Here is a 19,999-nt window from a genome sequence, read left to right on the forward strand (position 1 = left end):
GGAATTTTTTCCACACTAATCGTGACGAGTTTGAGCTGTCAGAGCTGCCGTTTCCCGTCCTGCGAGCAATATAGCTACTGCTTCGTGACAGTCAGCAGGATATAGACGAGGGAAGCAGACACACGACTGCCATAGAAATGGTGTATGGCTTCATGCCACACGGTTCCAGCGTAGGGCTGAGCAACTGCATCTGTCGAGGCCCGTTAGCTCAGTTGGTTAGAGCGTCGTGCTAATAACGCCAAGGTCGTGGTTTCGATTCCCCCACGGGCCACTACGCTTTTACTACTACGAAAAGGCAGCGCCGATTTCAGCTGGCGAGTGTGATGACCAAAAGATCATCACCCTGCGTGGAAGTTGACAGAGCTTCCGAACCCGACCTGTCGGGAAGCGCTACAGCATTCACTCGCCAATGGCCATAGTGTGCTCAATACACTGGTTCTCAACCGATAAAGAGAAAATGAAAGGAAATGTCCGATTGCCGATGCGTAACAACTTTGGCCCTTGTCAGTACTTGGGCGGGTGAGTGCATCGGAACACAGGGTACTGTTGGCAGTTTTACTTCGTATTTTTCTTTCTCCTTTGTTTTCGGAGCCACAGCCCGATTCGGTCATGGAGACGCCACCGTGAAATGAAGGGGCGTGCCGTGTGTCCATCGCCTCGCCTCTCCTTACCTCTCTCAGTCGTTTCTCGTGCTTGTTGTTTTGATACAGGCCGATTTGAGAGCGTCAGCTCTCGCGTCAGCCGAGCAAAGTCGAGACAAGTCGAGACACACTACAGGCTGGTCTGCAGCGAGTAACAGGGAGGGGAAAAAAACATTAATTTCAAGGCGCGTGGCAAAAGTACTCAAACGCGAAATTAAAAGCCTGCTGCGGTGGCCGGGAATCGAACCCGGATCAACTGCTTGGAAGGCAACTATGCTGACCATTACACCACCACCGCACAAGCGAGCGCCCCGGCGCCGCACTGTGTCGGCTTCCCGCCTGTCGGCAGCGGCCGAAGGTGGTGGTACCTGGCAGGCGCATTTCGAGGTAGGCTAGGGGAGCACATCCAGACGCATTCGGACAGCATATCCGCGCACATTTCGCATCCTTTGGCAAGAGTCGGCTCCGGCGACGCAAGAGTACCCAGAGGACCGCGTTCTGGCGGCGATTTTAAGCAGTACAGTGCAGGGTTCAGCGTCTGCAGCATCTTCTCGACAGAATGCTATGGCGCTTGACGACAGTCCCACTTTCCCTCAAGACAACTGCTCGGGAAGCAGCGCGAATTTGCTACCGGCCGGAGCATCGGTGGTTCAGTGGTAGAATGCTCGCCTGCCACGCGGGCGGCCCGGGTTCGATTCCCGGCCGATGCATCATTTTGCTTTTCCCGCGGTAATGCTGCCGTGTGGCTTGCGCGCTTTACATGCACGATCCACAAGAATGTATAGCTGGATTCCTTTGAGAAGAACCGAGAACGCAGCACTAGCGGGTCCCCACTGGGACGCTCGCATCATGTTCTACAGACTAGCGTCGGCCTGGCCTCACAAGTTGCTGTGTCCAGGTGCCTCCGAGGCACTGAACTTTAACGACAAGGAGTGCTGCCTATCGTTGCAAAAGCTGCAGCAACACCGCAATCAACTGGGCCGGCAATGCACGTGTAGCAAACAGAACACGTTATCCAGGAAGTACAGTGTCTTCACGTCTAACATTGGGTGTGGTACTTACCCAGCTTCCAGGACAAACGGTTCACCGGTGCCTCGGTAGCGCAGTAGGCAGCGCGTAAGTCTCATAATCTTAAGGTCGTGAGTTCGATCCTCACCCGGGGCATTTAATTTTCTGTGACTGATGGTGGTGCTGTTGCTAGGACCCCAATTTATTTCTTGTTTGTTATCCACAACGCTTCAGCGGGAAAATGTTTACTTCCTGTTATTGCTACTTACAGCTTCCCTTTTCCTCTTCTCCCAGCAGAGCATGAAGCCAAAAGCATTGCTCTGAGACGTTTGAGGTGCGCGCCTTGCCAGTCAGCATGCGCAAAGATGCTCGCAAAGAGAGATGGGCGCCGACGCGGGAATCGGCACGAAATGGGCCAAGGGGCCGTCCGAACCGTCGAAGAAATGCACACATCCGGTGTGGTCTAGTGGCTAGGATACCTGGCTTTCACCCAGGAGGCCCGGGTTCGATTCCCGGTACCGGAACGGAATTTTTTCCACACTAATCGTGACGAGTTTGAGCTGTCAGAGCTGCCGTTTCCCGTCCTGCGAGCAATATAGCTACTGCTTCGTGACAGTCAGCAGGATATAGACGAGGGAAGCAGACACACGACTGCCATAGAAATGGTGTATGGCTTCATGCCACACGGTTCCAGCGTAGGGCTGAGCAACTGCATCTGTCGAGGCCCGTTAGCTCAGTTGGTTAGAGCGTCGTGCTAATAACGCGAAGGTCGTGGGTTCGATCCCCCCATGGGCCACTACGCTTTTACTACTACGAAAAGGCAGCGCCGATTTCAGCTGGCGAGTGTGATGACCAAAAGATCATCACCCTGCGTGGAAGTTGACAGAGGTTCCGAACCCGACCTGTCGGGAAGCGCTACAGCATTCACTCGCCAATGGCCATAGTGTGCTCAATACACTGGTTCTCAACCGATAAAGAGAAAATGAAAGGAAATGTCCGATTGCCGATGCGTAACAACTTTGGCCCTTGTCAGTACTTGGGCGGGTGAGTGCATCGGAACACAGGGTACTGTTGGCAGTTTTACTTCGTATTTTTCTTTCTCCTTTGTTTTCGGAGCCACAGCCCGATTCGGTCATGGAGACGCCACCGTGAAATGAAGGGGCGTGCCGTGTGTGCATCGCCTCGCCTCTCCTTACCTCTCTCAGTCGTTTCTCGTGCTTGTTGTTTTGATACAGGCCGATTTGAGAGCGTCAGCTCTCGCGTCAGCCGAGCAAAGTCGAGACAAGTCGAGACACACTACAGGCTGGTCTGCAGCGAGTAACAGGGAGGGAAAAAAAACATTAATTTCAAGGCGCGTGGCAAAAGTACTCAAACGCGAAATTTAAAGCCTGCTGCGGTGGCCGGGAATCGAACCCGGATCAACTGCTTGGAAGGCAACTATGCTGACCATTACACCACCACCGCACAAGCGAGCGCCCCGGCGCCGCACTGTGTCGGCTTCCCGCCTGTCGGCAGCGGCCGAAGGTGGTGGTACCTGGCAGGCGCATTTCGAGGTAGGCTAGGGGAGCACATCCAGACGCATTCGGACAGCATATCCGCGCACATTTCGCATCCTTTGGCAAGAGTCGGCTCCGGCGACGCAAGAGTACCCAGAGGACCGCGTTCTGGCGGCGATTTTAAGCAGTACAGTGCAGGGTTCAGCGTCTGCAGCATCTTCTCGACAGAATGCTATGGCGCTTGACGACAGTCCCACTTTCCCTCAAGACAACTGCTCGGGAAGCAGCGCGAAGTTGCTACCGGCCGGAGCATCGGTGGTTCAGTGGTAGAATGCTCGCCTGCCACGCGGGCGGCCCGGGTTCGATTCCCGGCCGATGCATCATTTTGCTTTTCCCGCGGTAATGCTGCCGTGTGGCTTGCGCGCTTTACATGCACGATCCACAAGAATGTATAGCTGGATTCCTTTGAGAAGAACCGAGAACGCAGCACTAGCGGGTCCCCACTGGGACGCTCGCATCATGTTCTACAGACTAGCGTCGGCCTGGCCTCACAAGTTGCTGTGTCCAGGTGCCTCCGAGGCACTGAACTTTAACGACAAGGAGTGGTGCCTATCGTTGCAAAAGCTGCAGCAACACCGCAATCAACTGGGCCGGCAATGCACGTGTAGCAAACAGAACACGTTATCCAGGAAGTACAGTGTCTTCACGTCTAACATTGGGTGTGGTACTTATCCAGCTTCCAGGACAAACGGTTCACCGGTGCCTCGGTAGCGCAGTAGGCAGCGCGTAAGTCTCATAATCTTAAGGTCGTGAGTTCGATCCTCACCCGGGGCATTTAATTTTCTGTGACTGATGGTGGTGCTGTTGCTAGGACCCCAATTTATTTCTTGTTTGTTATCCACAACGCTTCAGCGGGAAAATGTTTACTTCCTGTTATTGCTACTTACAGCTTCCCTTTTCCTCTTCTCCCAGCAGAGCATGAAGCCAAAAGCATTGCTCTGAGACGTTTGAGGTGCGCGCCTTGCCAGTCAGCATGCGCAAAGATGCTCGCAAAGAGAGATGGGCGCCGACGCGGGAATCGGCACGAAATGGGCCAAGGGGCCGTCCGAACCGTCGAAGAAATGCACACATCCGGTGTGGTCTAGTGGCTAGGATACCTGGCTTTCACCCAGGAGGCCCGGGTTCGATTCCCGGTACCGGAACGGAATTTTTTCCACACTAATCGTGACGAGTTTGAGCTGTCAGAGCTGCCGTTTCCCGTCCTGCGAGCAATATAGCTACTGCTTCGTGACAGTCAGCAGGATATAGACGAGGGAAGCAGACACACGACTGCCATAGAAATGGTGTATGGCTTCATGCCACACGGTTCCAGCGTAGGGCTGAGCAACTGCATCTGTCGAGGCCCGTTAGCTCAGTTGGTTAGAGCGTCGTGCTAATAACGCCAAGGTCGTGGGTTCGATCCCCCCATGGGCCACTACGCTTTTACTACTACGAAAAGGCAGCGCCGATTTCAGCTGGCGAGTGTGATGACCAAAAGATCATCACCCTGCGTGGAAGTTGACAGAGGTTCCGAACCCGACCTGTCGGGAAGCGCTACAGCATTCACTCGCCAATGGCCATAGTGTGCTCAATACACTGGTTCTCAACCGATAAAGAGAAAATGAAAGGAAATGTCCGATTGCCGATGCGTAACAACTTTGGCCCTTGTCAGTACTTGGGCGGGTGAGTGCATCGGAACACAGGGTACTGTTGGCAGTTTTACTTCGTATTTTTCTTTCTCCTTTGTTTTCGGAGCCACAGCCCGATTCGGTCATGGAGACGCCACCGTGAAATGAAGGGGCGTGCCGTGTGTCCATCGCCTCGCCTCTCCTTACCTCTCTCAGTCGTTTCTCGTGCTTGTTGTTTTGATACAGGCCGATTTGAGAGCGTCAGCTCTCGCGTCAGCCGAGCAAAGTCGAGACAAGTCGAGACACACTACAGGCTGGTCTGCAGCGAGTAACAGGGAGGGGAAAAAAACATTAATTTCAAGGCGCGTGGCAAAAGTACTCAAACGCGAAATTAAAAGCCTGCTGCGGTGGCCGGGAATCGAACCCGGATCAACTGCTTGGAAGGCAACTATGCTGACCATTACACCACCACCGCACAAGCGAGCGCCCCGGCGCCGCACTGTGTCGGCTTCCCGCCTGTCGGCAGCGGCCGAAGGTGGTGGTACCTGGCAGGCGCATTTCGAGGTACGCTAGGGGAGCACATCCAGACGCATTCGGACAGCATATCCGCGCACATTTCGCATCCTTTGGCAAGAGTCGGCTCCGGCGACGCAAGAGTACCCAGAGGACCGCGTTCTGGCGGCGATTTTAAGCAGTACAGTGCAGGGTTCAGCGTCTGCAGCATCTTCTCGACAGAATGCTATGGCGCTTGACGACAGTCCCACTTTCCCTCAAGACAACTGCTCGGGAAGCAGCGCGAAGTTGCTACCGGCCGGAGCATCGGTGGTTCAGTGGTAGAATGCTCGCCTGCCACGCGGGCGGCCCGGGTTCGATTCCCGGCCGATGCATCATTTTGCTTTTCCCGCGGTAATGCTGCCGTGTGGCTTGCGCGCTTTACATGCACGATCCACAAGAATGTATAGCTGGATTCCTTTGAGAAGAACCGAGAACGCAGCACTAGCGGGTCCCCACTGGGACGCTCGCATCATGTTCTACAGACTAGCGTCGGCCTGGCCTCACAAGTTGCTGTGTCCAGGTGCCTCCGAGGCACTGAACTTTAACGACAAGGAGTGCTGCCTATCGTTGCAAAAGCTGCAGCAACACCGCAATCAACTGGGCCGGCAATGCACGTGTAGCAAACAGAACACGTTATCCAGGAAGTACAGTGTCTTCACGTCTAACATTGGGTGTGGTACTTACCCAGCTTCCAGGACAAACGGTTCACTGGTGCCTCGGTAGCGCAGTAGGCAGCGCGTAAGTCTTATAATCTTAAGGTCGTGAGTTCGATCCTCACCTGGGGCATTTAATTTTCTGTGACTGATGGTGGTGCTGTTGCTAGGACCCCAATTTATTTCTTGTTTGTTATCCACAACGCTTCAGCGGGAAAATGTTTACTTCCTGTTATTGCTACTTACAGCTTCCCTTTTCCTCTTCTCCCAGCAGAGCATGAAGCCAAAAGCATTGCTCTGAGACGTTTGAGGTGCGCGCCTTGCCAGTCAGCATGCGCAAAGATGCTCGCAAAGAGAGATGGGCGCCGACGCGGGAATCGGCACGAAATGCGCCAAGGGGCCGTCCGAACCGTCGAAGAAATGCACACATCCGGTGTGGTCTAGTGGCTAGGATACCTGGCTTTCACCCAGGAGGCCCGGGTTCGATTCCCGGTACCGGAACGGAATTTTTTCCACACTAATCGTGACGAGTTTGAGCTGTCAGAGCTGCCGTTTCCCGTCCTGCGAGCAATATAGCTACTGCTTCGTGACAGTCAGCAGGATATAGACGAGGGAAGCAGACACACGACTGCCATAGAAATGGTGTATGGCTTCATGCCACACGGTTCCAGCGTAGGGCTGAGCAACTGCATCTGTCGAGGCCCGTTAGCTCAGTTGGTTAGAGCGTCGTGCTAATAACGCGAAGGTCGTGGGTTCGATCCCCCCATGGGCCACTACGCTTTTACTACTACGAAAAGGCAGCGCCGATTTCAGCTGGCGAGTGTGATGACCAAAAGATCATCACCCTGCGTGGAAGTTGACAGAGGTTCCGAACCCGACCTGTCGGGAAGCGCTACAGCATTCACTCGCCAATGGCCATAGTGTGCTCAATACACTGGTTCTCAACCGATAAAGAGAAAATGAAAGGAAATGTCCGATTGCCGATGCGTAACAACTTTGGCCCTTGTCAGTACTTGGGCGGGTGAGTGCATCGGAACACAGGGTACTGTTGGCAGTTTTACTTCGTATTTTTCTTTCTCCTTTGTTTTCGGAGCCACAGCCCGATTCGGTCATGGAGACGCCACCGTGAAATGAAGGGGCGTGCCGTGTGTCCATCGCCTCGCCTCTCCTTACCTCTCTCAGTCGTTTCTCGTGCTTGTTGTTTTGATACAGGCCGATTTGAGAGCGTCAGCTCTCGCGTCAGCCGAGCAAAGTCGAGACAAGTCGAGACACACTACAGGCTGGTCTGCAGCGAGTAACAGGGAGGGGAAAAAAACATTAATTTCAAGGCGCGTGGCAAAAGTACTCAAACGCGAAATTAAAAGCCTGCTGCGGTGGCCGGGAATCGAACCCGGATCAACTGCTTGGAAGGCAACTATGCTGACCATTACACCACCACCGCACAAGCGAGCGCCCCGGCGCCGCACTGTGTCGGCTTCCCGCCTGTCGGCAGCGGCCGAAGGTGGTGGTACCTGGCAGGCGCATTTCGAGGTAGGCTAGGGGAGCACATCCAGACGCATTCGGACAGCATATCCGCGCACATTTCGCATCCTTTGGCAAGAGTCGGCTCCGGCGACGCAAGAGTACCCAGAGGACCGCGTTCTGGCGGCGATTTTAAGCAGTACAGTGCAGGGTTCAGCGTCTGCAGCATCTTCTCGACAGAATGCTATGGCGCTTGACGACAGTCCCACTTTCCCTCAAGACAACTGCTCGGGAAGCAGCGCGAAGTTGCTACCGGCCGGAGCATCGGTGGTTCAGTGGTAGAATGCTCGCCTGCCACGCGGGCGGCCCGGGTTCGATTCCCGGCCGATGCATCACTTTGCTTTTCCCGCGGTAATGCTGCCGTGTGGCTTGCGCGCTTTACATGCACGATCCACAAGAATGTATAGCTGGATTCCTTTGAGAAGAACCGAGAACGCAGCACTAGCGGGTCCCCACTGGGACGCTCGCATCATGTTCTACAGACTAGCGTCGGCCTGGCCTCACAAGTTGCTGTGTCCAGGTGCCTCCGAGGCACTGAACTTTAACGACAAGGAGTGCTGCCTATCGTTGCAAAAGCTGCAGCAACACCGCAATCAACTGGGCCGGCAATGCACGTGTAGCAAACAGAACACGTTATCCAGGAAGTACAGTGTCTTCACGTCTAACATTGGGTGTGGTACTTACCCAGCTTCCAGGACAAACGGTTCACCGGTGCCTCGGTAGCGCAGTAGGCAGCGCGTAAGTCTCATAATCTTAAGGTCGTGAGTTCGATCCTCACCCGGGGCATTTAATTTTCTGTGACTGATGGTGGTGCTGTTGCTAGGACCCCAATTTATTTCTTGTTTGTTATCCACAACGCTTCAGCGGGAAAATGTTTACTTCCTGTTATTGCTACTTACAGCTTCCCTTTTCCTCTTCTCCCAGCAGAGCATGAAGCCAAAAGCATTGCTCTGAGACGTTTGAGGTGCGCGCCTTGCCAGTCAGCATGCGCAAAGATGCTCGCAAAGAGAGATGGGCGCCGACGCGGGAATCGGCACGAAATGGGCCAAGGGGCCGTCCGAACCGTCGAAGAAATGCACACATCCGGTGTGGTCTAGTGGCTAGGATACCTGGCTTTCACCCAGGAGGCCCGGGTTCGATTCCCGGTACCGGAACGGAATTTTTTCCACACTAATCGTGACGAGTTTGAGCTGTCAGAGCTGCCGTTTCCCGTCCTGCGAGCAATATAGCTACTGCTTCGTGACAGTCAGCAGGATATAGACGAGGGAAGCAGACACACGACTGCCATAGAAATGGTGTATGGCTTCATGCCACACGGTTCCAGCGTAGGGCTGAGCAACTGCATCTGTCGAGGCCCGTTAGCTCAGTTGGTTAGAGCGTCGTGCTAATAACGCCAAGGTCGTGGGTTCGATCCCCCCACGGGCCACTACGCTTTTACTACTACGAAAAGGCAGCGCCGATTTCAGATGGCGAGTGTGATGACCAAAAGATCATCACCCTGCGTGGAAGTTGACAGAGGTTCCGAACCCGACCTGTCGGGAAGCGCCTCAGCATTCACTCGCCAATGGCCATAGTGTGCTCAATACACTGGTTCTCAACCGATAAAGAGAAAATGAAAGGAAATGTCCGATTGCCGATGCGTAACAACTTTGGCCCTTGTCAGTACTTGGGCGGGTGAGTGCATCGGAACACAGGGTACTGTTGGCAGTTTTACTTCGTATTTTTCTTTCTCCTTTGTTTTCGGAGCCACAGCCCGATTCGGTCATGGAGACGCCACCGTGAAATGAAGGGGCGTGCCGTGTGTCCATCGCCTCGCCTCTCCTTACCTCTCTCAGTCGTTTCTCGTGCTTGTTGTTTTGATACAGGCCGATTTGAGAGCGTCAGCTCTCGCGTCAGCCGAGCAAAGTCGAGACAAGTCGAGACACACTACAGGCTGGTCTGCAGCGAGTAACAGGGAGGGGAAAAAAACATTAATTTCAAGGCGCGTGGCAAAAGTACTCAAACGCGAAATTAATAGCCTGCTGCGGTGGCCGGGAATCGAACCCGGATCAACCGCTTGGAAGGCAACTATGCTGACCATTACACCACCACCGCACAAGCGAGCGCCCCGGCGCCGCACTGTGTCGGCTTCCCGCCTGTCGGCAGCGGCCGAAGGTGGTGGTACCTGGCAGGCGCATTTCGAGGTACGCTAGGGGAGCACATCCAGACGCATTCGGACAGCATATCCGCGCACATTTCGCATCCTTTGGCAAGAGTCGGCTCCGGCGACGCAAGAGTACCCAGAGGACCGCGTTCTGGCGGCGATTTTAAGCAGTACAGTGCAGGGTTCAGCGTCTGCAGCATCTTCTCGACAGAATGCTATGGCGCTTGACGACAGTCCCACTTTCCCTCAAGACAACTGCTCGGGAAGCAGAGCGAAGTTGCTACCGGCCGGAGCATCGGTGGTTCAGTGGTAGAATGCTCGCCTGCCACGCGGGCGGCCCGGGTTCGATTCCCGGCCGATGCATCATTTTGCTTTTCCCGCGGTAATGCTGCCGTGTGGCTTGCGCGCTTTACATGCACGATCCACAAGAATGTATAGCTGGATTCCTTTGAGAAGAACCGAGAACGCAGCACTAGCGGGTCCCCACTGGGACGCTCGCATCATGTTCTACAGACTAGCGTCGGCCTGGCCTCACAAGTTGCTGTGTCCAGGTGCCTCCGAGGCACTGAACTTTAACGACAAGGAGTGCTGCCTATCGTTGCAAAAGCTGCAGCAACACCGCAATCAACTGGGCCGGCAATGCACGTGTAGCAAACAGAACACGTTATCCAGGAAGTACAGTGTCTTCACGTCTAACATTGGGTGTGGTACTTACCCAGCTTCCAGGACAAACGGTTCACCGGTGCCTCGGTAGCGCAGTAGGCAGCGCGTAAGTCTCATAATCTTAAGGTCGTGAGTTCGATCCTCACCCGGGGCATTTAATTTTCTGTGACTGATGGTGGTGCTGTTGCTAGGACCCCAATTTATTTCTTGTTTGTTATCCACAACGCTTCAGCGGGAAAATGTTTACTTCCTGTTATTGCTACTTACAGCTTCCCTTTTCCTCTTCTCCCAGTAGAGCATGAAGCCAAAAGCATTGCTCTGAGACGTTTGAGGTGCGCGCCTTGCCAGTCAGCATGCGCAAAGATGCTCGCAAAGAGAGATGGGCGCCGACGCGGGAATCGGCACGAAATGGGCCAAGGGGCCGTCCGAACCGTCGAAGAAATGCACACATCCGGTGTGGTCTAGTGGCTAGGATACCTGGCTTTCACCCAGGAGGCCCGGGTTCGATTCCCGGTACCGGAATGGAATTTTTTCCACACTAATCGTGACGAGTTTGAGCTGTCAGAGCTGCCGTTTCCCGTCCTGCGAGCAATATAGCTACTGCTTCGTGACAGTCAGCAGGATATAGACGAGGGAAGCAGACACACGACTGCCATAGAAATGGTGTATGGCTTCATGCCACACGGTTCCAGCGTAGGGCTGAGCAACTGCATCTGTCGAGGCCCGTTAGCTCAGTTGGTTAGAGCGTCGTGCTAATAACGCGAAGGTCGTGGGTTCGATCCCCCCACGGGCCACTACGCTTTTACTACTACGAAAAGGCAGCGCCGATTTCAGCTGGCGAGTGTGATGACCAAAAGATCATCACCCTGCGTGGAAGTTGACAGAGGTTCCGAACCCGACCTGTCGGGAAGCGCTACAGCATTCACTCGCCAATGGCCATAGTGTGCTCAATACACTGGTTCTCAACCGATAAAGAGAAAATGAAAGGAAATGTCCGATTGCCGATGCGTAACAACTTTGGCCCTTGTCAGTACTTGGGCGGGTGAGTGCATCGGAACACAGGGTACTGTTGGCAGTTTTACTTCGTATTTTTCTTTCTCCTTTGTTTTCGGAGCCACAGCCCGATTCGGTCATGGAGACGCCACCGTGAAATGAAGGGGCGTGCCGTGTGTCCATCGCCTCGCCTCTCCTTACCTCTCTCAGTCGTTTCTCGTGCTTGTTGTTTTGATATAGGCCGATTTGAGAGCGTCAGCTCTCGCGTCAGCCGAGCAAAGTCGAGACAAGTCGAGACACACTACAGGCTGGTCTGCAGCGAGTAACAGGGAGGGGAAAAAAACATTAATTTCAAGGCGCGTGGCAAAAGTACTCAAACGCGAAATTAAAAGCCTGCTGCGGTGGCCGGGAATCGAACCCGGATCAACTGCTTGGAAGGCAACTATGCTGACCATTACACCACCACCGCACAAGCGAGCGCCCCGGCGCCGCACTGTGTCGGCTTCCCGCCTGTCGGCAGCGGCCGAAGGTGGTGGTACCTGGCAGGCGCATTTCGAGGTAGGCTAGGGGAGCACATCCAGACGCATTCGGACAGCATATCCGCGCACATTTCGCATCCTTTGGCAAGAGTCGGCTCCGGCGACGCAAGAGTACCCAGAGGACCGCGTTCTGGCGGCGATTTTAAGCAGTACAGTGCAGGGTTCAGCGTCTGCAGCATCTTCTCGACAGAATGCTATGGCGCTTGACGACAGTCCCACTTTCCCTCAAGACAACTGCTCGGGAAGCAGCGCGAAGTTGCTACCGGCCGGAGCATCGGTGGTTCAGTGGTAGAATGCTCGCCTGCCACCCGGGCGGCCCGGGTTCGATTCCCGGCCGATGCATCATTTTTGCTTTTCCCGCGGTAATGCTGCCGTGTGGCTTGCGCGCTTTACATGCACGATCCACAAGAATGTATAGCTGGATTCCTTTGAGAAGAACCGAGAACGCAGCACTAGCGGGTCCCCACTGGGACGCTCGCATTATGTTCTACAGACTAGCGTCGGCCTGGCCTCACAAGTTGCTGTGTCCAGGTGCCTCCGAGGCACTGAACTTTAACGACAAGGAGTGCTGCCTATCGTTGCAAAAGCTGCAGCAACACCGCAATCAACTGGGCCGGCAATGCACGTGTAGCAAACAGAACACGTTATCCAGGAAGTACAGTGTCTTCACGTCTAACATTGGGTGTGGTACTTACCCAGCTTCCAGGACAAACGGTTCACCGGTGCCTCGGTAGCGCAGTAGGCAGCGCGTAAGTCTCATAATCTTAAGGTCGTGAGTTCGATCCTCACCCGGGGCATTTAATTTTCTGTGACTGATGGTGGTGCTGTTGCTAGGACCCCAATTTATTTCTTGTTTGTTATCCACAACGCTTCAGCGGGAAAATTTTTACTTCCTGTTACTGCTACTTACAGCTTCCCTTTTCCTCTTCTCCCAGCAGAGCATGAAGCCAAAAGCATTGCTCTGAGACGTTTGAGGTGCGCGCCTTGCCAGTCAGCATGCGCAAAGATGCTCGCAAAGAGAGATGGGCGCCGACGCGGGAATCGGCACGAAATGGGCCAAGGGGCCGTCCGAACCGTCGAAGAAATGCACACATCCGGTGTGGTCTAGTGGCTAGGATACCTGGCTTTCACCCAGGAGGCCCGGGTTCGATTCCCGGTACCGGAACGGAATTTTTTCCACACTAATCGTGACGAGTTTGAGCTGTCAGAGCTGCCGTTTCCCGTCCTGCGAGCAATATAGCTACTGCTTCGTGACAGTCAGCAGGATATAGACGAGGGAAGCAGACACACGACTGCCATAGAAATGGTGTATGGCTTCATGCCACACGGTTCCAGCGTAGGGCTGAGCAACTGCATCTGTCGAGGCCCGTTAGCTCAGTTGGTTAGAGCGTCGTGCTAATAACGCGAAGGTCGTGGGTTCGATCCCCCCACGGGCCACTACGCTTTTACTACTACGAAAAGGCAGCGCCGATTTCAGATGGCGAGTGTGATGACCAAAAGATCATCACCCTGCGTGGAAGTTGACAGAGGTTCCGAACCCGACCTGTCGGGAAGCGCTACAGCATTCACTCGCCAATGGCCATAGTGTGCTCAATACACTGGTTCTCAACCGATAAAGAGAAAATGAAAGGAAATGTCCGATTGCCGATGCGTAACAACTTTGGCCCTTGTCAGTACTTGGGCGGGTGAGTGCATCGGAACACAGGGTACTGTTGGCAGTTTTACTTCGTATTTTTCTTTCTCCTTTGTTTTCGGAGCCACAGCCCGATTCGGTCATGGAGACGCCACCGTGAAATGAAGGGGCGTGCCGTGTGTCCATCGCCTCGCCTCTCCTTACCTCTCTCAGTCGTTTCTCGTGCTTGTTGTTTTGATACAGGCCGATTTGAGAGCGTCAGCTCTCGCGTCAGCCGAGCAAAGTCGAGACAAGTCGAGACACACTACAGGCTGGTCTGCAGCGAGTAACAGGGAGGGGAAAAAAACATTAATTTCAAGGCGCGTGGCAAAAGTACTCAAACGCGAAATTAAAAGCCTGCTGCGGTGGCCGGGAATCGAACCCGGATCAACCGCTTGGAAGGCAACTATGCTGACCATTACACCACCACCGCACAAGCGAGCGCCCCGGCGCCGCACTGTGTCGGCTTCCCGCCTGTCGGCAGCGGCCGAAGGTGGTGGTACCTGGCAGGCGCATTTCGAGGTACGCTAGGGGAGCACATCCAGACGCATTCGGACAGCATATCCGCGCACATTTCGCATCCTTTGGCAAGAGTCGGCTCCGGCGACGCAAGAGTACCCAGAGGACCGCGTTCTGGCGGCGATTTTAAGCAGTACAGTGCAGGGTTCAGCGTCTGCAGCATCTTCTCGACAGAATGCTATGGCGCTTGACGACAGTCCCACTTTCCCTCAAGACAACTGCTCGGGAAGCAGAGCGAAGTTGCTACCGGCCGGAGCATCGGTGGTTCAGTGGTAGAATGCTCGCCTGCCACGCGGGCGGCCCGGGTTCGATTCCCGGCCGATGCATCATTTTGCTTTTCCCGCGGTAATGCTGCCGTGTGGCTTGCGCGCTTTACATGCACGATCCACAAGAATGTATAGCTGGATTCCTTTGAGAAGAACCGAGAACGCAGCACTAGCGGGTCCCCACTGGGACGCTCGCATCATGTTCTACAGACTAGCGTCGGCCTGGCCTCACAAGTTGCTGTGTCCAGGTGCCTCCGAGGCACTGAACTTTAACGACAAGGAGTGCTGCCTATCGTTGCAAAAGCTGCAGCAACACCGCAATCAACTGGGCCGGCAATGCACGTGTAGCAACCAGAACACGTTATCCAGGAAGTACAGTGTCTTCACGTCTAACATTGGGTGTGGTACTTACCCAGCTTCCAGGACAAACGGTTCACCGGTGCCTCGGTAGCGCAGTAGGCAGCGCGTAAGTCTCATAATCTTAAGGTCGTGAGTTCGATCCTCACCCGGGGCATTTAATTTTCTGTGACTGATGGTGGTGCTGTTGCTAGGACCCCAATTTATTTCTTGTTTGTTATCCACAACGCTTCAGCGGGAAAATGTTTACTTCCTGTTATTGCTACTTACAGCTTCCCTTTTCCTCTTCTCCCAGCAGAGCATGAAGCCAAAAGCATTGCTCTGAGACGTTTGAGGTGCGCGCCTTGCCAGTCAGCATGCGCAAAGATGCTCGCAAAGAGAGATGGGCGCCGACGCGGGAATCGGCACGAAATGGGCCAAGGGGCCGTCCGAACCGTCGAAGAAATGCACACATCCGGTGTGGTCTAGTGGCTAGGATACCTGGCTTTCACCCAGGAGGCCCGGGTTCGATTCCCGGTACCGGAATGGAATTTTTTCCACACTAATCGTGACGAGTTTGAGCTGTCAGAGCTGCCGTTTCCCGTCCTGCGAGCAATATAGCTACTGCTTCGTGACAGTCAGCAGGATATAGACGAGGGAAGCAGACACACGACTGCCATAGAAATGGTGTATGGCTTCATGCCACACGGTTCCAGCGTAGGGCTGAGCAACTGCATCTGTCGAGGCCCGTTAGCTCAGTTGGTTAGAGCGTCGTGCTAATAACGCGAAGGTCGTGGGTTCGATCCCCCCACGGGCCACTACGCTTTTACTACTACGAAAAGGCAGCGCCGATTTCAGCTGGCGAGTGTGATGACCAAAAGATCATCACCCTGCGTGGAAGTTGACAGAGGTTCCGAACCCGACCTGTCGGGAAGCGCTACAGCATTCACTCGCCAATGGCCATAGTGTGCTCAATACACTGGTTCTCAACCGATAAAGAGAAAATGAAAGGAAATGTCCGATTGCCGATGCGTAACAACTTTGGCCCTTGTCAGTACTTGGGCGGGTGAGTGCATCGGAACACAGGGTACTGTTGGCAGTTTTACTTCGTATTTTTCTTTCTCCTTTGTTTTCGGAGCCACAGCCCGATTCGGTCATGGAGACGCCACCGTGAAATGAAGGGGCGTGCCGTGTGTCCATCGCCTCGCCTCTCCTTACCTCTCTCAGTCGTTTCTCGTGCTTGTTGTTTTGATACAGGCCGATTTGAGAGCGTCAGCTCTCGCGTCAGCCGAGCAAAGTCGAGACAAGTCGAGACACACTACAGGCTGGTCTGCAGCGAGTAACAGGGAGGGGAAAAAAACATTAATTTCAAGGCGCGTGGCAAAAGTACTCAAACGCGAAATTAAAAGCCTGCTGCGGTGGCCGGGAATCGAACCCGGATCAACCGCTTGGAAGGCAACTATGCTGACCATTACACCACCACCGCACAAGCGAGCGCCCCGGCGCCGCACTGTGTCGGCTTCCCGCCTGTCGGCAGCGGCCGAAGGTGGTGGTACCTGGCAGGCGCATTTCGAGGTACGCTAGGGGAGCACATCCAGACGCATTCGGACAGCATATCCGCGCACATTTCGCATCCTTTGGCAAGAGTCGGCTCCGGCGACGCAAGAGTACCCAGAGGACCGCGTTCTGGCGGCGATTTTAAGCAGTACAGTGCAGGGTTCAGCGTCTGCAGCATCTTCTCGACAGAATGCTATGGCGCTTGACGACAGTCCCACTTTCCCTCAAGACAACTGCTCGGGAAGCAGAGCGAAGTTGCTACCGGCCGGAGCATCGGTGGTTCAGTGGTAGAATGCTCGCCTGCCACGCGGGCGGCCCGGGTTCGATTCCCGGCCGATGCATCATTTTGCTTTTCCCGCGGTAATGCTGCCGTGTGGCTTGCGCGCTTTACATGCACGATCCACAAGAATGTATAGCTGGATTCCTTTGAGAAGAACCGAGAACGCAGCACTAGCGGGTCCCCACTGGGACGCTCGCATCATGTTCTACAGACTAGCGTCGGCCTGGCCTCACAAGTTGCTGTGTCCAGGTGCCTCCGAGGCACTGAACTTTAACGACAAGGAGTGCTGCCTATCGTTGCAAAAGCTGCAGCAACACCGCAATCAACTGGGCCGGCAATGCACGTGTAGCAACCAGAACACGTTATCCAGGAAGTACAGTGTCTTCACGTCTAACATTGGGTGTGGTACTTACCCAGCTTCCAGGACAAACGGTTCACCGGTGCCTCGGTAGCGCAGTAGGCAGCGCGTAAGTCTCATAATCTTAAGGTCGTGAGTTCGATCCTCACCCGGAGCATTTAATTTTCTGTGACTGATGGTGGTGCTGTTGCTAGGACCCCAATTTATTTCTTGTTTGTTATCCACAACGCTTCAGCGGGAAAATGTTTACTTCCTGTTATTGCTACTTACAGCTTCCCTTTTCCTCTTCTCCCAGCAGAGCATGAAGCCAAAAGCATTGCTCTGAGACGTTTGAGGTGCGCGCCTTGCCAGTCAGCATGCGCAAAGATGCTCGCAAAGAGAGATGGGCGCCGACGCGGGAATCGGCACGAAATGGGCCAAGGGGCCGTCCGAACCGTCGAAGAAATGCACACATCCGGTGTGGTCTAGTGGCTAGGATACCTGGCTTTCACCCAGGAGGCCCGGGTTCGATTCCCGGTACCGGAATGGAATTTTTTCCACACTAATCGTGACGAGTTTGAGCTGTCAGAGCTGCCGTTTCCCGTCCTGCGAGCAATATAGCTACTGCTTCGTGACAGTCAGCAGGATATAGACGAGGGAAGCAGACACACGACTGCCATAGAAATGGTGTATGGCTTCATGCCACACGGTTCCAGCGTAGGGCTGAGCAACTGCATCTGTCGAGGCCCGTTAGCTCAGTTGGTTAGAGCGTCGTGCTAATAACGCGAAGGTCGTGGGTTCGATCCCCCCACGGGCCACTACGCTTTTACTACTACGAAAAGGCAGCGCCGATTTCAGCTGGCGAGTGTGATGACCAAAAGATCATCACCCTGCGTGGAAGTTGACAGAGGTTCCGAACCCGACCTGTCGGGAAGCGCTACAGCATTCACTCGCCAATGGCCATAGTGTGCTCAATACACTGGTTCTCAACCGATAAAGAGAAAATGAAAGGAAATGTCCGATTGCCGATGCGTAACAACTTTGGCCCTTGTCAGTACTTGGGCGGGTGAGTGCATCGGAACACAGGGTACTGTTGGCAGTTTTACTTCGTATTTTTCTTTCTCCTTTGTTTTCGGAGCCACAGCCCGATTCGGTCATGGAGACGCCACCGTGAAATGAAGGGGCGTGCCGTGTGTCCATCGCCTCGCCTCTCCTTACCTCTCTCAGTCGTTTCTCGTGCTTGTTGTTTTGATACAGGCCGATTTGAGAGCGTCAGCTCTCGCGTCAGCCGAGCAAAGTCGAGACAAGTCGAGACACACTACAGGCTGGTCTGCAGCGAGTAACAGGGAGGGGAAAAAAACATTAATTTCAAGGCGCGTGGCAAAAGTACTCAAACGCGAAATTAAAAGCCTGCTGCGGTGGCCGGGAATCGAACCCGGATCAACCGCTTGGAAGGCAACTATGCTGACCATTACACCACCACCGCACAAGCGAGCGCCCCGGCGCCGCACTGTGTCGGCTTCCCGCCTGTCGGCAGCGGCCGAAGGTGGTGGTACCTGGCAGGCGCATTTCGAGGTACGCTAGGGGAGCACATCCAGACGCATTCGGACAGCATATCCGCGCACATTTCGCATCCTTTGGCAAGAGTCGGCTCCGGCGACGCAAGAGTACCCAGAGGACCGCGTTCTGGCGGCGATTTTAAGCAGTACAGTGCAGGGTTCAGCGTCTGCAGCATCTTCTCGACAGAATGCTATGGCGCTTGACGACAGTCCCACTTTCCCTCAAGACAACTGCTCGGGAAGCAGAGCGAAGTTGCTACCGGCCGGAGCATCGGTGGTTCAGTGGTAGAATGCTCGCCTGCCACGCGGGCGGCCCGGGTTCGATTCCCGGCCGATGCATCATTTTGCTTTTCCCGCGGTAATGCTGCCGTGTGGCTTGCGCGCTTTACATGCACGATCCACAAGAATGTATAGCTGGATTCCTTTGAGAAGAACCGAGAACGCAGCACTAGCGGGTCCCCACTGGGACGCTCGCATCATGTTCTACAGACTAGCGTCGGCCTGGCCTCACAAGTTGCTGTGTCCAGGTGCCTCCGAGGCACTGAACTTTAACGACAAGGAGTGCTGCCTATCGTTGCAAAAGCTGCAGCAACACCGCAATCAACTGGGCCGGCAATGCACGTGTAGCAACCAGAACACGTTATCCAGGAAGTACAGTGTCTTCACGTCTAACATTGGGTGTGGTACTTACCCAGCTTCCAGGACAAACGGTTCACCGGTGCCTCGGTAGCGCAGTAGGCAGCGCGTAAGTCTCATAATCTTAAGGTCGTGAGTTCGATCCTCACCCGGGGCATTTAATTTTCTGTGACTGATGGTGGTGCTGTTGCTAGGACCCCAATTTATTTCTTGTTTGTTATCCACAACGCTTCAGCGGGAAAATGTTTACTTCCTGTTATTGCTACTTACAGCTTCCCTTTTCCTCTTCTCCCAGCAGAGCATGAAGCCAAAAGCATTGCTCTGAGACGTTTGAGGTGCGCGCCTTGCCAGTCAGCATGCGCAAAGATGCTCGCAAAGAGAGATGGGCGCCGACGCGGGAATCGGCACGAAATGGGCCAAGGGGCCGTCCGAACCGTCGAAGAAATGCACACATCCGGTGTGGTCTAGTGGCTAGGATACCTGGCTTTCACCCAGGAGGCCCGGGTTCGATTCCCGGTACCGGAATGGAATTTTTTCCACACTAATCGTGACGAGTTTGAGCTGTCAGAGCTGCCGTTTCCCGTCCTGCGAGCAATATAGCTACTGCTTCGTGACAGTCAGCAGGATATAGACGAGGGAAGCAGACACACGACTGCCATAGAAATGGTGTATGGCTTCATGCCACACGGTTCCAGCGTAGGGCTGAGCAACTGCATCTGTCGAGGCCCGTTAGCTCAGTTGGTTAGAGCGTCGTGCTAATAACGCGAAGGTCGTGGGTTCGATCCCCCCACGGGCCACTACGCTTTTACTACTACGAAAAGGCAGCGCCGATTTCAGCTGGCGAGTGTGATGACCAAAAGATCATCACCCTGCGTGGAAGTTGACAGAGGTTCCGAACCCGACCTGTCGGGAAGCGCTACAGCATTCACTCGCCAATGGCCATAGTGTGCTCAATACA

The 19,999-nt window shown here is 54.4% G+C and overlaps 46 non-coding genes across 46 annotated transcripts; 37 read left to right on the top strand and 9 right to left on the bottom strand.

Moving 5' to 3' along the window:
• Nucleotides 1–197: 197 nt before the first annotated feature.
• Nucleotides 198–271, top strand: Trnai-aau (transfer RNA isoleucine (anticodon AAU)). Its single transcript has one exon. It is a non-coding gene; the product is annotated as a tRNA-Ile (tRNA).
• A 596-nt stretch (nt 272–867) lies between these two features.
• Trnag-ucc (transfer RNA glycine (anticodon UCC)) lies at nt 868–939 on the bottom strand. The gene has a single exon. It is a non-coding gene; the product is annotated as a tRNA-Gly (tRNA).
• A 341-nt stretch (nt 940–1,280) lies between these two features.
• Trnag-gcc (transfer RNA glycine (anticodon GCC)) lies at nt 1,281–1,351 on the top strand. Its single transcript has one exon. It is a non-coding gene; the product is annotated as a tRNA-Gly (tRNA).
• Nucleotides 1,352–1,732: 381 nt separating this feature from the next.
• On the top strand, nt 1,733–1,805 carry Trnam-cau (transfer RNA methionine (anticodon CAU)). Its single transcript has one exon. It is a non-coding gene; the product is annotated as a tRNA-Met (tRNA).
• Nucleotides 1,806–2,101: 296 nt separating this feature from the next.
• On the top strand, nt 2,102–2,173 carry Trnae-uuc (transfer RNA glutamic acid (anticodon UUC)). Its single transcript has one exon. It is a non-coding gene; the product is annotated as a tRNA-Glu (tRNA).
• Nucleotides 2,174–2,371: 198 nt separating this feature from the next.
• Trnai-aau (transfer RNA isoleucine (anticodon AAU)) lies at nt 2,372–2,445 on the top strand. The gene has a single exon. It is a non-coding gene; the product is annotated as a tRNA-Ile (tRNA).
• Nucleotides 2,446–3,041: 596 nt separating this feature from the next.
• On the bottom strand, nt 3,042–3,113 carry Trnag-ucc (transfer RNA glycine (anticodon UCC)). Its single transcript has one exon. It is a non-coding gene; the product is annotated as a tRNA-Gly (tRNA).
• A 341-nt stretch (nt 3,114–3,454) lies between these two features.
• Trnag-gcc (transfer RNA glycine (anticodon GCC)) lies at nt 3,455–3,525 on the top strand. Its single transcript has one exon. It is a non-coding gene; the product is annotated as a tRNA-Gly (tRNA).
• A 381-nt stretch (nt 3,526–3,906) lies between these two features.
• On the top strand, nt 3,907–3,979 carry Trnam-cau (transfer RNA methionine (anticodon CAU)). The gene has a single exon. It is a non-coding gene; the product is annotated as a tRNA-Met (tRNA).
• A 296-nt stretch (nt 3,980–4,275) lies between these two features.
• Nucleotides 4,276–4,347, top strand: Trnae-uuc (transfer RNA glutamic acid (anticodon UUC)). Its single transcript has one exon. It is a non-coding gene; the product is annotated as a tRNA-Glu (tRNA).
• Nucleotides 4,348–4,545: 198 nt separating this feature from the next.
• Trnai-aau (transfer RNA isoleucine (anticodon AAU)) lies at nt 4,546–4,619 on the top strand. The gene has a single exon. It is a non-coding gene; the product is annotated as a tRNA-Ile (tRNA).
• A 596-nt stretch (nt 4,620–5,215) lies between these two features.
• Trnag-ucc (transfer RNA glycine (anticodon UCC)) lies at nt 5,216–5,287 on the bottom strand. The gene has a single exon. It is a non-coding gene; the product is annotated as a tRNA-Gly (tRNA).
• Nucleotides 5,288–5,628: 341 nt separating this feature from the next.
• Trnag-gcc (transfer RNA glycine (anticodon GCC)) lies at nt 5,629–5,699 on the top strand. Its single transcript has one exon. It is a non-coding gene; the product is annotated as a tRNA-Gly (tRNA).
• A 381-nt stretch (nt 5,700–6,080) lies between these two features.
• Trnai-uau (transfer RNA isoleucine (anticodon UAU)) lies at nt 6,081–6,153 on the top strand. The gene has a single exon. It is a non-coding gene; the product is annotated as a tRNA-Ile (tRNA).
• A 296-nt stretch (nt 6,154–6,449) lies between these two features.
• Trnae-uuc (transfer RNA glutamic acid (anticodon UUC)) lies at nt 6,450–6,521 on the top strand. Its single transcript has one exon. It is a non-coding gene; the product is annotated as a tRNA-Glu (tRNA).
• A 198-nt stretch (nt 6,522–6,719) lies between these two features.
• Nucleotides 6,720–6,793, top strand: Trnai-aau (transfer RNA isoleucine (anticodon AAU)). The gene has a single exon. It is a non-coding gene; the product is annotated as a tRNA-Ile (tRNA).
• A 596-nt stretch (nt 6,794–7,389) lies between these two features.
• On the bottom strand, nt 7,390–7,461 carry Trnag-ucc (transfer RNA glycine (anticodon UCC)). The gene has a single exon. It is a non-coding gene; the product is annotated as a tRNA-Gly (tRNA).
• Nucleotides 7,462–7,802: 341 nt separating this feature from the next.
• On the top strand, nt 7,803–7,873 carry Trnag-gcc (transfer RNA glycine (anticodon GCC)). The gene has a single exon. It is a non-coding gene; the product is annotated as a tRNA-Gly (tRNA).
• A 381-nt stretch (nt 7,874–8,254) lies between these two features.
• Nucleotides 8,255–8,327, top strand: Trnam-cau (transfer RNA methionine (anticodon CAU)). Its single transcript has one exon. It is a non-coding gene; the product is annotated as a tRNA-Met (tRNA).
• A 296-nt stretch (nt 8,328–8,623) lies between these two features.
• Trnae-uuc (transfer RNA glutamic acid (anticodon UUC)) lies at nt 8,624–8,695 on the top strand. Its single transcript has one exon. It is a non-coding gene; the product is annotated as a tRNA-Glu (tRNA).
• Nucleotides 8,696–8,893: 198 nt separating this feature from the next.
• Trnai-aau (transfer RNA isoleucine (anticodon AAU)) lies at nt 8,894–8,967 on the top strand. Its single transcript has one exon. It is a non-coding gene; the product is annotated as a tRNA-Ile (tRNA).
• Nucleotides 8,968–9,563: 596 nt separating this feature from the next.
• Nucleotides 9,564–9,635, bottom strand: Trnag-ucc (transfer RNA glycine (anticodon UCC)). The gene has a single exon. It is a non-coding gene; the product is annotated as a tRNA-Gly (tRNA).
• A 341-nt stretch (nt 9,636–9,976) lies between these two features.
• Trnag-gcc (transfer RNA glycine (anticodon GCC)) lies at nt 9,977–10,047 on the top strand. The gene has a single exon. It is a non-coding gene; the product is annotated as a tRNA-Gly (tRNA).
• A 381-nt stretch (nt 10,048–10,428) lies between these two features.
• On the top strand, nt 10,429–10,501 carry Trnam-cau (transfer RNA methionine (anticodon CAU)). The gene has a single exon. It is a non-coding gene; the product is annotated as a tRNA-Met (tRNA).
• A 296-nt stretch (nt 10,502–10,797) lies between these two features.
• Trnae-uuc (transfer RNA glutamic acid (anticodon UUC)) lies at nt 10,798–10,869 on the top strand. Its single transcript has one exon. It is a non-coding gene; the product is annotated as a tRNA-Glu (tRNA).
• A 198-nt stretch (nt 10,870–11,067) lies between these two features.
• Trnai-aau (transfer RNA isoleucine (anticodon AAU)) lies at nt 11,068–11,141 on the top strand. Its single transcript has one exon. It is a non-coding gene; the product is annotated as a tRNA-Ile (tRNA).
• Nucleotides 11,142–11,737: 596 nt separating this feature from the next.
• Trnag-ucc (transfer RNA glycine (anticodon UCC)) lies at nt 11,738–11,809 on the bottom strand. The gene has a single exon. It is a non-coding gene; the product is annotated as a tRNA-Gly (tRNA).
• Nucleotides 11,810–12,150: 341 nt separating this feature from the next.
• Nucleotides 12,151–12,221, top strand: Trnag-gcc (transfer RNA glycine (anticodon GCC)). The gene has a single exon. It is a non-coding gene; the product is annotated as a tRNA-Gly (tRNA).
• Nucleotides 12,222–12,603: 382 nt separating this feature from the next.
• Trnam-cau (transfer RNA methionine (anticodon CAU)) lies at nt 12,604–12,676 on the top strand. The gene has a single exon. It is a non-coding gene; the product is annotated as a tRNA-Met (tRNA).
• A 296-nt stretch (nt 12,677–12,972) lies between these two features.
• Nucleotides 12,973–13,044, top strand: Trnae-uuc (transfer RNA glutamic acid (anticodon UUC)). Its single transcript has one exon. It is a non-coding gene; the product is annotated as a tRNA-Glu (tRNA).
• Nucleotides 13,045–13,242: 198 nt separating this feature from the next.
• Nucleotides 13,243–13,316, top strand: Trnai-aau (transfer RNA isoleucine (anticodon AAU)). Its single transcript has one exon. It is a non-coding gene; the product is annotated as a tRNA-Ile (tRNA).
• Nucleotides 13,317–13,912: 596 nt separating this feature from the next.
• Nucleotides 13,913–13,984, bottom strand: Trnag-ucc (transfer RNA glycine (anticodon UCC)). Its single transcript has one exon. It is a non-coding gene; the product is annotated as a tRNA-Gly (tRNA).
• A 341-nt stretch (nt 13,985–14,325) lies between these two features.
• Trnag-gcc (transfer RNA glycine (anticodon GCC)) lies at nt 14,326–14,396 on the top strand. The gene has a single exon. It is a non-coding gene; the product is annotated as a tRNA-Gly (tRNA).
• A 381-nt stretch (nt 14,397–14,777) lies between these two features.
• Trnam-cau (transfer RNA methionine (anticodon CAU)) lies at nt 14,778–14,850 on the top strand. The gene has a single exon. It is a non-coding gene; the product is annotated as a tRNA-Met (tRNA).
• A 296-nt stretch (nt 14,851–15,146) lies between these two features.
• Trnae-uuc (transfer RNA glutamic acid (anticodon UUC)) lies at nt 15,147–15,218 on the top strand. Its single transcript has one exon. It is a non-coding gene; the product is annotated as a tRNA-Glu (tRNA).
• A 198-nt stretch (nt 15,219–15,416) lies between these two features.
• Nucleotides 15,417–15,490, top strand: Trnai-aau (transfer RNA isoleucine (anticodon AAU)). Its single transcript has one exon. It is a non-coding gene; the product is annotated as a tRNA-Ile (tRNA).
• Nucleotides 15,491–16,086: 596 nt separating this feature from the next.
• On the bottom strand, nt 16,087–16,158 carry Trnag-ucc (transfer RNA glycine (anticodon UCC)). Its single transcript has one exon. It is a non-coding gene; the product is annotated as a tRNA-Gly (tRNA).
• Nucleotides 16,159–16,499: 341 nt separating this feature from the next.
• Nucleotides 16,500–16,570, top strand: Trnag-gcc (transfer RNA glycine (anticodon GCC)). The gene has a single exon. It is a non-coding gene; the product is annotated as a tRNA-Gly (tRNA).
• Nucleotides 16,571–16,951: 381 nt separating this feature from the next.
• On the top strand, nt 16,952–17,024 carry Trnam-cau (transfer RNA methionine (anticodon CAU)). The gene has a single exon. It is a non-coding gene; the product is annotated as a tRNA-Met (tRNA).
• A 296-nt stretch (nt 17,025–17,320) lies between these two features.
• Trnae-uuc (transfer RNA glutamic acid (anticodon UUC)) lies at nt 17,321–17,392 on the top strand. The gene has a single exon. It is a non-coding gene; the product is annotated as a tRNA-Glu (tRNA).
• A 198-nt stretch (nt 17,393–17,590) lies between these two features.
• Trnai-aau (transfer RNA isoleucine (anticodon AAU)) lies at nt 17,591–17,664 on the top strand. Its single transcript has one exon. It is a non-coding gene; the product is annotated as a tRNA-Ile (tRNA).
• Nucleotides 17,665–18,260: 596 nt separating this feature from the next.
• Nucleotides 18,261–18,332, bottom strand: Trnag-ucc (transfer RNA glycine (anticodon UCC)). The gene has a single exon. It is a non-coding gene; the product is annotated as a tRNA-Gly (tRNA).
• Nucleotides 18,333–18,673: 341 nt separating this feature from the next.
• On the top strand, nt 18,674–18,744 carry Trnag-gcc (transfer RNA glycine (anticodon GCC)). Its single transcript has one exon. It is a non-coding gene; the product is annotated as a tRNA-Gly (tRNA).
• A 381-nt stretch (nt 18,745–19,125) lies between these two features.
• On the top strand, nt 19,126–19,198 carry Trnam-cau (transfer RNA methionine (anticodon CAU)). The gene has a single exon. It is a non-coding gene; the product is annotated as a tRNA-Met (tRNA).
• Nucleotides 19,199–19,494: 296 nt separating this feature from the next.
• Nucleotides 19,495–19,566, top strand: Trnae-uuc (transfer RNA glutamic acid (anticodon UUC)). The gene has a single exon. It is a non-coding gene; the product is annotated as a tRNA-Glu (tRNA).
• Nucleotides 19,567–19,764: 198 nt separating this feature from the next.
• Nucleotides 19,765–19,838, top strand: Trnai-aau (transfer RNA isoleucine (anticodon AAU)). The gene has a single exon. It is a non-coding gene; the product is annotated as a tRNA-Ile (tRNA).
• The last annotated feature ends 161 nt before the right edge of the window (nt 19,839–19,999 follow it).

Source organism: Schistocerca gregaria, chromosome 2, assembly GCF_023897955.1.
Source record: "Schistocerca gregaria isolate iqSchGreg1 chromosome 2, iqSchGreg1.2, whole genome shotgun sequence".
In the NCBI taxonomy this organism is placed as follows: domain Eukaryota; kingdom Metazoa; phylum Arthropoda; class Insecta; order Orthoptera; family Acrididae; genus Schistocerca; species Schistocerca gregaria.